This window comes from Notamacropus eugenii, chromosome 2 (assembly GCF_028372415.1).
Source record: "Notamacropus eugenii isolate mMacEug1 chromosome 2, mMacEug1.pri_v2, whole genome shotgun sequence".
NCBI classification, from domain to species: domain Eukaryota; kingdom Metazoa; phylum Chordata; class Mammalia; order Diprotodontia; family Macropodidae; genus Notamacropus; species Notamacropus eugenii.
Genome location: NC_092873.1, coordinates 303,547,813 through 303,558,709, shown reverse-complemented (window position 1 = coordinate 303,558,709; position 10,897 = coordinate 303,547,813). Strand labels below are relative to the sequence as shown.

General features: G+C 44.6%; 3 non-coding genes across 3 annotated transcripts; 1 reads left to right on the top strand and 2 right to left on the bottom strand.

The window, feature by feature from the left end:
- Positions 1–5,289: 5,289 nt before the first annotated feature.
- On the bottom strand, positions 5,290–5,361 carry TRNAM-CAU (transfer RNA methionine (anticodon CAU)). The gene has a single exon. It is a non-coding gene; the product is annotated as a tRNA-Met (tRNA).
- A 2,707-nt stretch (positions 5,362–8,068) lies between these two features.
- On the top strand, positions 8,069–8,140 carry TRNAW-CCA (transfer RNA tryptophan (anticodon CCA)). The gene has a single exon. It is a non-coding gene; the product is annotated as a tRNA-Trp (tRNA).
- A 1,492-nt stretch (positions 8,141–9,632) lies between these two features.
- Positions 9,633–9,714, bottom strand: TRNAS-AGA (transfer RNA serine (anticodon AGA)). The gene has a single exon. It is a non-coding gene; the product is annotated as a tRNA-Ser (tRNA).
- Positions 9,715–10,897: the final 1,183 nt, after the last annotated feature.

Genomic DNA, 10,897 nt, shown 5'->3' with positions numbered 1-10,897 from the left:
TAGACAAATAGGGCCATTTCAGAAATTGTTGAAAATTCTGTCCTAATCCCAAGTCAAAATAAATTAATTTTTTTTTTTTTAGGAAACTCAAGTTTTAAACCTGTGTTGCTTGATAACTCACCAAATTCTTGAACTTTAATGGGAGATGACTTTTTTAATCTCAATTGAGTACGGTTTATGAACCCAACTTAGTTTTTTAGCATTGAAATTTGAATGGAGGCATTTCTGAAACTGTGTCTCCAGGCACTTCAGATGATCAAATATAATTCTTACAATTAAATCTTTGGGAAGGTTGTTTTCAATCATAAAATCATCTGTAACTGTAAGCATTTCTAAAGAACCATTTTCCAACCTATTCTTCCATGTGTTAACTCTTTTCGTAAACCTTTCAGTTTTATCTTTTAACAAAAATGTTAAAACTTTTCCTTGAAGCCATGTTTAAATCACTGAGTTTTTTGAAAATATCTGACAAACAACGCAGTTTTGAAAGCCATAAGTCATTATAAAAAATTAACAAAATCAGATTTCTGCTCAAACAAAAATATAACTTCATCTTTCACTTTCAATAATCTGTTTAAAATTTGTCCTCTTGAGAGCCACTTTATCTCTGCATGTAATAATAAGCTTTTGTAATCGTAGTCTATGTCTTTCCAAAGGTTTGTAAGTAAAGAATTGTTAAGGGCATGGCTTTTAATGAAGTTAATGATTTTGAAAGTATCATGTTTAACTGGTGATAACTTTTGGCTACAAGTGCCTCCAGATGAATCTTGAAGTAAGTAAAGATATATTCATTGCCACCAGGTATAACTTTTGCTACAAATCCGTCATTCTCATCCATCATTGCTCTAGCACCATCTGTACAGACCTCAATGCAATTTTTCCACTGTAAACCTTCAGTTGTGAAAATTTCATTGGCTTTAAGAAATATATCTTGCCCTCTTATGTGCTCATCCAAAGGGTGACAAAATAATAATTTCTCATGTAAGCTTCCTTCATAAACATATCTTACATCTAGTAGCAACTGTACCATGTTAGAAATATCAGTTGTTTTATCTAACTGAATTGACAACTTCAGGTTGCCTTTAAACCTGGTAATAAGCTGCTGGAATTGGTGGTTACCAATTTCAGAAATTCTTTTGAAAGCAGTATCATTCAATAAAAGAATTTAATTTCATTCCCATACTTTTTCCCATGAACTATTTCTGATATTTTAGTAGCAGTTGGTAACATGAGATGCCCTATCAAATAGAACTTTTTAGTTTTTGCAACAAAATAAGAAGTTTCATAAGGTGCAAGTAAATACTTTTTGTGGACAGTAACAAATGTCTCAAAATAATGTTTTTCTTTATTTGAAGATTTTAAAAGTCGTTCAAAATAGTCCTTTGATATATTGCAATACTTTATTGCATACTTGGTATTAAGATGTAATTATAGTTTGACTGGTTTCATGCTCTCCTCAGTCAAAACTTCATTACAGATTAAGTAAAGAAGTTTTTCTATCCCATCATCATTATTAGAAATAAATCCATATTGCAAAATGATTTAATGTATTTTCTTTCTCTTGACAATTTAGGTGTACCACAACCTGGTAGTGAAGACAGCCACATTGTCATCAGTATATTTTTACCTTTTTGATCTAAATTTAGCCACTTATCGATAATTGAAAAATATTTTTGTCCTAAAATATAAATATTGCTAATAATTTCTCAAATAAATACTAGCTTCAGTGTATGAAATTACATTTTTTGTGCTTCAATTAAAAAATTGATGTTCACATATACACATAAAGCATTGAGGGTAGAGAGATATTATTAAAGGGCTTTTGTCTTTACTTGCTGCAATTAAACACTGATGTTTCTTATGTAAAAGAAGGAGAGAACAGCAATTTTTTAAATTCAAAAGGCTGCACTTGAGGACCTAGAGGGCCATACGTGGCCTTGAGAGTCCAGATTCCCCACCTCTGTAAGCAGAGGGGTATAGGTAAGACATAAAGATGTGAGGTGGGGCATTTTGTGTGAAAAATAGCAGTAGGCCAGTATAGGTAAAGCAAAGATTTCATAGAGGGGAGTAAGATGAAAGAAGACTGGAGAGACAGTATGGAACCAGGCTGAGAAGAATTCGTGTAGCAATAGAGGAGTTTATATTTAATTCTCAAGGTAATAAGGAATTCCTGGAGTTACTGGAGTTACTCCTGGAGTTACCTGGAGTAGGTAGGAGGGATGACATGATCAGAACTATGCTTTAGGGACATCACTTTGTCAGGTCTGTAGGGGACAGACTGCAATACAAGGAAATGAATCACAAGAGACCAATTAGGAGGCCATTGCAATAATCCAGGAAAAAAATGACTTTGGCTGAAACTAGGATAGTGGTTATGAGTGAAAAGAAGGGAACGTACAGGAAAGATATTATAGAGATAGAAAGAACAATATTTAGCAACTAATTGATATCTGGGGTAAGTGCAGAGTGGAGAATGGCATTAAGGCTGTGAACCTGGAGGTTTAGAAGGATGATGGCACTTTCCACAGTAAAAGGGGAGTTCAGAAGAAGAGTTGATTTCAAGGGGTAAAGATAATGAGTTATCTTTGGGGCATGTGGAGTTTGAGATGCTAAACTGACATCCAGTTTGAAATAGGCAGTTGATGATGAAGTACTGCATTCCACTGGCCACAGACCGAAATGGTTTTGGAGGAGAAAGTGAGGCTGGTGACTCTTACAGCTCTCCCTTGTTTAAATTCGTCATTTTCAAGCCATGATACTATCTTCCTGATGTCATGGTCCTATCCAAGGACAAAGGACAAATAATAACAATTGCATCTCACTCCACAGACTAGATATAGAAATCTGAGAACCATACGCATAATCAGTAAAAAAAAAATTTTAAACGTTGACCATGAGACTGACTCTGGGGATACAAAGAAAGGAAAAAACAAAACAAAACAAAACTGTCCTTTTTTATCAAGGAGCATTCATTATAATGGTAGAGACAATATGTACACGACTAACTAAATATGTGAGATACACAGAATAGATGGAAAATTATCTGAAACAGGAAGACATCAGCAGCTGGGTGGGGACCAAGAAAAGCTACCTGCAGAAGGTAGGCTTTAAGTGGAGACTCAAAAGAAGTTAGGAAAAAATGGAGGCTATGGGGATGGACAGAGCACTTCAGACATCAGGGATGAGGAATGCAAGGGTTCAGAGATGTGAGAGGGAAGCAGTGTGCTGTTTCAGGAATTACAAGTACATGACTGTGGCGGGCTGGATCCTAGAGCAATGGAAGAGAATAAGGCAAGTCAAGAAGGGGCGAGGCTATGAGGTTATGAATTTTAAATGCAAAATAGAGGACACTGAATTTCATTCTAGAGGTAATAGATATTCACTGGAGCTTGTGGAGGGAAAGCAAGCTATACACAGGTGTGGAGGGAATTCTGATTCTTATAATAATCAACACGATATGTGTCATGTTTACACTAAGACTAGATTTTGTAAAATTGCCTTTTCCAGCTGCTGAGTCAGACTCACAATGCAGCTTGAACTGATGAATCAAACTTTGATAAGGCTCACAATCTCTGGCATCCTTCTGGCAGCATAATGAAGCAGATCAAAGACTTTAGAAGCTGTTCCCATCACAGAACTCTGGTCCTGTGACCCACTAAGTAAGGAGCCCCAAGGACTTGAGAAATATTGCTCCCACAGGACTCCAGAATTGATATACTCTCTTCCATTTGTGGAGAAACCACTCTGGCCCTAGGAAGGATTGTTTGTAATCCCCCTTCTCCCTTCCCTCCCCACTTGTGATTTATGTATATATGCTCTGTCTTCAGTTCAGCAAGGTGGAATTCTGATCGGGAGAATCCCCAGTTTTCAAATCTGTTCCTCACAATGAAAGTAATTAATTAAAAGAGTGCCTGATTACTGACGCTTTGTCGCTAGCCTGCTATTTTGCCATTCTCAAGTTAGACACTGACTCAGTAAAAAAAAAAAAAAATCCTGTTAACACAAGGTAAGCTTCCAGAGGGATGTACATTTGCTATGACTATGGGTGGGCCCAAATGGACTTGTAGTACTCCCCAAGAACTTATTCCTCCCTATGTTGGAACACCTTCATTTATTCAGCCATTGGGGACCTGACAAGCTGGTGGAGGGAGCTCGAAAATATTGATGGGGGAGTTTTCACAGCACGGCTCTCACTGCCTCTAAGATGTTTCCCACCTGCCCCAAGCACAACGCGTCCAAGCCTCTGAAGCCTGCTCATGGCCAAACACTTTCCTCCTCTACAGGCGCCCTTTGAAACCTGGCAGATCCACTTCAGTCAGTTGCCACCTGCCCTTGGTTACAGACACATTTTGGTTATGGTCTGTATGTTTTCCCAGTGGCTAGAAGGGTTTCCCTGTCATATACTGCCTCAGCCTCTGTGGTAATAGAAATCCTTTTAAAAAAAGATCATTCCATATTGGGGGTTTCCTAAAGAGATGCATAGTGATAGAGGTACCCATTTCACAGGACCTTCATTAGCTAAGTTACTTTTCATCCTGGCCAATTACTCACCACCTCCATTGTGCCTATCGCCCCCAGTCATCACTGAAATCATTAATGAGATACTTAAAACCTCCCTTACTAAATTCTCTGAGGAGCTAGGTATCCCGTCCCAAAGCCCTTCCTTTAGCCCGGTTGAGCCTTAGGTCCAGACCATTTGGTTCCCATAAGCTCAGTCCCAATGAGATGGTGACAGGACGGCCAATGCCACTGTGCCCGTGGGTGAGAAGCATAGTAGCCAAAGGCTCTCTGCTACTATGCTGCATTGGGTTGGCTCAGAAAATATCAGAGACTTACCGACTTACCAGTTCCTATCTGCAAAGGTCTTATATATCTCCTCCGTCTCTCTGGGAGTCTGAAGGAGTAGGATTTCTGAAAGGGAGAGATAGTGAAACTTTTCCTGGTGTTCCCTTCTCAAGTCAAACTGAAAGGTCAATTCAGCACTAGAGAGCTAACACTAAGGATTTCGAGGAGGGAAAGGTTGAGCGTGGGGTGGTTCATTGAGCTGAGTCTTAGAGGAAGCTCTAGACCATAGGATCATAGATTTAGGAATGGAAGTGGCCTTGGAGATCATGGAGTCCAACTCCTTCATTTTTTAGATGGAGAAACTAAGGCTGAGAAAGAGAGGTTCATGGACATGCCCAGGGTGCACAGCTAGCTGTTATCAAAGGTTAAGATCTAGCTGTTTTCATGAAATTGCTCCAACCAGATACTTGGGGGGGGGGGGGGGGAAATGTTTAAGAAAATAGCTAGCAGAGGATGGTTTCGATCCATCGACCTCTGGGTTATGGGCCCAGCACGCTTCCGCTGCGCCACTCTGCTCTCCCGCTACAAGGTCCTTAAGAGTTGGCCTGAAGAAGGCTTCCTTGTCCCCTTTGCCTACGATTTTGGAATTTCTTTTCTTTTGGATTCATGGTTAGGTTTAGGTTAACCTTGAACGCAACTCGGAACGCTATGCTGAGCACACCCTACTCTTTGAAATCAGAAACTTCAAGTCAAACTTCACTCTAAGTGTGACATGCCACTGCTCTCATACCCCCTCTGCCAGTTCCAAACCAACTGTGGTACCTTCTAGACAAACCGAAAACTTTTCAGATAAAAGTCCCGCTCTGTTCTTCACACGCCCCACTCAACCTGTTTCAGCACCACGGACACTTTCCCCTTGAAGGCATCCGGCAGATCAGATAGGTAACTCCTAAGAAAGAGGGACATATCAAAAGAATACACCTTCTCACTGCTTCTTTACACATAACGGTCCTGAAGTGGGACATTGAATATAAATTCAGATTTTTTAAAACTTGTCCATCGACTTTACAGAACTTTCCGCCTTCTTTTTCTTTACTTATTTCTTGTCTTCTTTCTTTCTTTCTTTTGTTCTTTGTCTCGACATTTCTTTCTCTTTCTTTTTTAAAAAAACAAGTCCTTGGCTACAAAGGATAGCTCTGTAGAAAGGGAAATGAGAAAAATACAGGAGAACACCTAGGTGATGCAAAGCCTAAAGATAACCATAGAAGAAGGAGGAGAGAAGAAAAGGTACCACCGTATCGATGGACGCTAAGAACCAGTCCTAGGAACATATGTCTCCCCACCCTAAGGACCCTATCTCTGGCAATAACTCATGAAAGGGTCCCAGTGAAGCAAACTATCTCTCCCTCTTTCAAGAACGAGCTGACCTCTGTAGAATTTCCCTTGTATGAACAAGACTCACCAGCAGAGCTATCGTATACTGATTCCCACAGTTACCATGTGCAATTCAGACGTCAAGACATAGACGTCGACTCCCAAGGATATCTCGTTACAGACTTATAGATCCTTAAAAGTCACCGTCTGCCCCCCCCCCCCCCCCCAACCCTCCATGCCAGAGTGAATGACTCCTGGACCCAAGGTACAGAAATTGTACGTTCACCACCTAATTAGCATACCCGGCACACCACTCCCTGTACTTTTTCTATTTTAGAGTTCCCTGTCCGCCTTTATTAGCGTTATAATAGACTTTTTGTCACTTGACTGGAAGACTGCTTGAGTCCTCGAATTCTTTCAAGACAACTCCGCCCTGAACCTCAGTATTTTGCGGTCCCTGCAATCCCAAGCCACATCGGTATCTTCTATGCTCAGAATGTCGCTACTTTTGGTCAAGTTGCTTTCATTAGATATGCTTTTTATATACTTTCCTAGGAACCCTGCTTGGACAGAACTTTCTCCTTCCTCATCTGTACAAAAGACTACCTCCAAGATCCATTTCAGCTATGACATTCTCGGAACATTTTATTCAGCTTGAATCAAAATCTAATGAATTTGCGAACTTAAAAAAAAGCATATTTTAAGGAAAATATCTCAAATTAGTTAGTTTCCTTGACAACACTATGTACTTTTTCTTATGCCTCTAAATATATTACCCGGAAAAGTGTCTCTAGGCTTCCTCAGGCTGCCAGAGGTGGCTAAGACTCGCGTGGGGCTGGGGGGGAGGGGCACATGGAGGCTGAGCACATCAGTGCAAAGCGTCTTCGTGATGAGATTGGGAGAAAGCTTATTCCCACCCAGGGAAGAAGGAGCGATTTCTTTTGTTTCTTTTTCCAGTCTTTAATAATAATTTTTCCTTTGGCAAAAAAAGAAAGAAAAAAAAATCCAGCTTCTTCCTTCACCATCTTGTTCCCTTTCTACGTTCCGTGTTTCTTCTGGACTCATAATTTCACCACAAGACATAGAGGAGCTCGAAAGAGTCCAATTCAAAGGTACAGAGAAGAGAAATGTTGAAGTCATCGCAATGTCCACACATTCAGTCCCTCAAACCTTTTTTGAACTCCTACCGTTAATGGAAGGGCGCTGTGTTCGGAGGTGAAGGATCTGAGGCCAGGGAAGAAACGGTCCCTGCCTGCAAGTTAGCGGCATTCTTCCTGCCACGGGAGGAGAGATGCTGGGAGCCAAAGGCCCCTGGACTTCGGAGAAAGGTGGAGATTCGGAAAAGTAGGAAACGAGGAAATGAGGAAAGCGCATTTAAGGGTGGCTGGATGCCCGGAGGCGGGAGATAGCACTGCCGAGCTCCAGGACTTGGGTGAGTTTGGCTGGTGGGCAGCGTGCCATGGAGAAGGGGAAATGATGTTGGAAACGCCAGGCTGAGTGAGGAATCTCCACGTTTGTCAGACTAGCCAGCGAGCTGAGGTGTAGCTGTGGGACATAGCAAAGGAGACAGAGCTCTAAAGGGTATGAGACGTGCCCACCTCCTGACTTCGGCTTAAGCTCAGGGCCTGGCAAAGAGTAGGCAGGCGATTAGAATACATAGCCTCGTAGAAAAACAGACGGTGAGGTGAGTGGGTGCTCTCCTCAGGCTGTAATCTCCTACAGGACATGGACTGAGACCCTTTGGTCGCGACATCCTCGACATACAACTCAAAGCCGGCAGAGAAAAGGCTCTTACTAAGCGCTTAGTGGCGGAGCGAATAAAGAGATGGACGAGCAAATTGGAAGCACTGAAGAAATGCATTTTTGCCGCCGAAATCCTTAAGAGGAAGAGAGAGAGCTTGTTTTTCAGGACCTCGTGGCGCAACGGTAGCGCGTCTGACTCCAGATCAGAAGGTTGCGTGTTCAAATCACGTCGGGGTCAATTCGTTCTTTTCTTTTCTCCATTCAATACGCTCGGTACCAATGGGGGAAAGACAAGAAAGAAATAGTGGAGAGAGATGATGCGAGCAGAGACAGATACGGACAAAATCGGGGTTCCGCTCTGTTACCTATCCTCAGCTGAGCCTCACACGTCAACAGCTTCTCAAACCACACTTGGAACCGGCTGAGAAAGCACACCTGCTACTCCGAAGACCCCCCCCTGGACGGAAGAACGCATCACTTTGCTTACACAAAGTGTGAGTTGGGGCCACGAGATTGTCCTGGCCTTTACCGATGGAAACAACCAGCACACATGAAAACATCTGGGATGGCTGCGATCCCTGCCTCGCTCGGGATTCTTCATCTGTGAGGAAGACACACTGCAGTGTGGAGGAAGCACAAAGAGAAGAAGAGATGCTTACTGAACTTACAGAAAGTCGTGGAAGAGCAAGCCTACAGCTTGGCTCAGAAGAGGCGCGCGGTTCTGTTTTTCTCACGCTCTGTCTTCGGTGTTTTTCTCTCCGCACTTTGTACGTTACACACAGCAAGCCAGAGAAATTCACTGCGGAACGCCTTGCTTTGAGGCGTAAGGGCCAGGGTCAGGCTTAGAGAAGGAGAGGGAAGGGCACCGGAAAGTTGGGAATGCCCAGGGAGCGACTGCCCGACTGGGGGGTTGCGGGTGGGGGGAAACGGAGCCCCGGAACCCGATTAGATCCTGGAGCTGAAAGCACGGAAGTTTTCATTGCGAAGAGACAGGGAGGTTCCGGGCACAGGCTTCCTCTGCTTGTGCCCTGAATCGCTTCGTTCGCCTTCTCCCTGAGCGGCGGGATAGACCTGGGACCCTAGAACGCGGAGGCGATGGAAATTAACCATGAGGTAAGGCCCAGAAAGGCAGCCTCCTCGCGTCTTCCTGGGAAGCGTCGAACCTGAAATCTTGAGACGTGCGGTCCGGCACGTGTTCTGCTGCAAACGGCCCGATCCTGTACGCCTCACAGAACGTAGGAATTTTTGGAGTTTTTGCCTCCTGGAACGACCCACCGACCTCCTCCGCGGTCTGAAAAGGTGCATTGCAGGGCTTTCCTTGGCTCCTACTTCTCTGTCTGTCTGTCTGTCTGTCTGTCTGCCCAGTGCCTGTAATTCTCCTCTGCACACTGGGGAAACCCATCAATTCGTTCTTTCATTGGTTCCACAATCATTTGTTAGGTAGCTACTGCGTCGAGGAAGACCCAAGGCTCCAGGGGATGATGGAGAAAGGATCCGGCAGGTCCCGCTATTGCAGCCTTCGGAGATCTTAGCGGAGGATCTCCCCCATTCATCTAGCCCCTGGTTGGTAGAGCAAGAGGGTGAGCCATCATCAAAATGGGATAGGAGATTTTTCTCGGCTTTGGAAGCTCCTAAACCACCAGGGTAACTAACCACCATCACCTCACCTGATCGACGCACCCGTGATGGGGCCAGAGTTGGCAGCTCTCTGGAAAAGACAACGCAAACCTCGTAGTCGGTAGGATTCGAACCTACGCGGGGAAACCCCAATGGATTTCTAGTCCATCGCCTTAACCACTCGGCCACGACTACCCACGCTGGGGGAATGTCCTCTTCACCTCCACGACTACCCACGCTGGGGGAATGTCCTCTTCACCTCCACTAGAGAGGCCCCAAACACCTCACCATCCCGGAGCCAGCATGCTCCGCCTCTCGCCTCTCTCAAGACTGAGGCACAGCCTACCTCTCCCGAAATGCCACAACGCCCATTCCCACACTCGGTCCCTACAGCCAACCTATCCCCCCATGCTGGCACCTCGAGGGGAGTCGATGGCACAACAACCGAGGCCCTCCTACAGCCACAGTTTAGACTCTGGGATTAGCTGACAGCCATTCATCCACTTACCATTTGTGGTCAGAAGAAGCGGTACAAGGACACTCTCAAGGTCTCTCTCAAGAACTTTGGATTTGACTGTGCAACATGGGAGACGCTGGCAAAGGACCGCTCAGCATGGCGTGCCCACATCAGAAAGGGTGCTGTGCTCTATGAGCAAAGCAGAATTGAGACAGCACAAAGTAAAGGTAGGATGCGCAGATTTGGAGTATGCACCCCAAATATTCGCAGGGACTATCTGTGCCCAACCTGTGGTAGAGCATTCCGAGCTCGTGTTGGTCTGAACAGCCACAGTCGGACACACTGAAATTTCACTTTGTTATGGTGATGTCATTTTGGTCCTCTTCCAGAACGAAGGACAACAACCATTTATTTCCTGCGTAAGCATTTGGTGAGATTCTACTACCAGCCCTTCCCTCCCTGTGTGAGGCTACCTGAGACCAAATGGGAGGAAGACAGCACGACCCACAGCAGCAAGTCCCTTCGCCTCTCTGGGTCTCAGCTTACTTACCCATCTCTAAAATGGGGGAGACAGGGACGTGATCTAAACGACAGGATCCCAGACGTCTCTTTGGGCTCTTCTAACATGCTAGACTTCCACACTCAGGCGGCTACGGGGTACTGGGAGTTGAGCCCAAAGGGGAGAGCTATGGTAACTGGAACACCGACGGGAGGAAAAGCGGGGGCCGGAGGGTGCTGGTGGGCTTGGGCTAATCTCGAACGCGAGGATAGATTTTGAACCGAGGCGAGGCGAGGGCATTTCGGGTGGACCAAACAGCGCAGGCCGAGGCTTGAAGTCAAGGGGACTGCCACGGCGGATTCCGGAAACCGTGAAGGGAATGATCTGGCTGGAGCGCAGGGAGTCCCAGTTGGGGAGGCAAT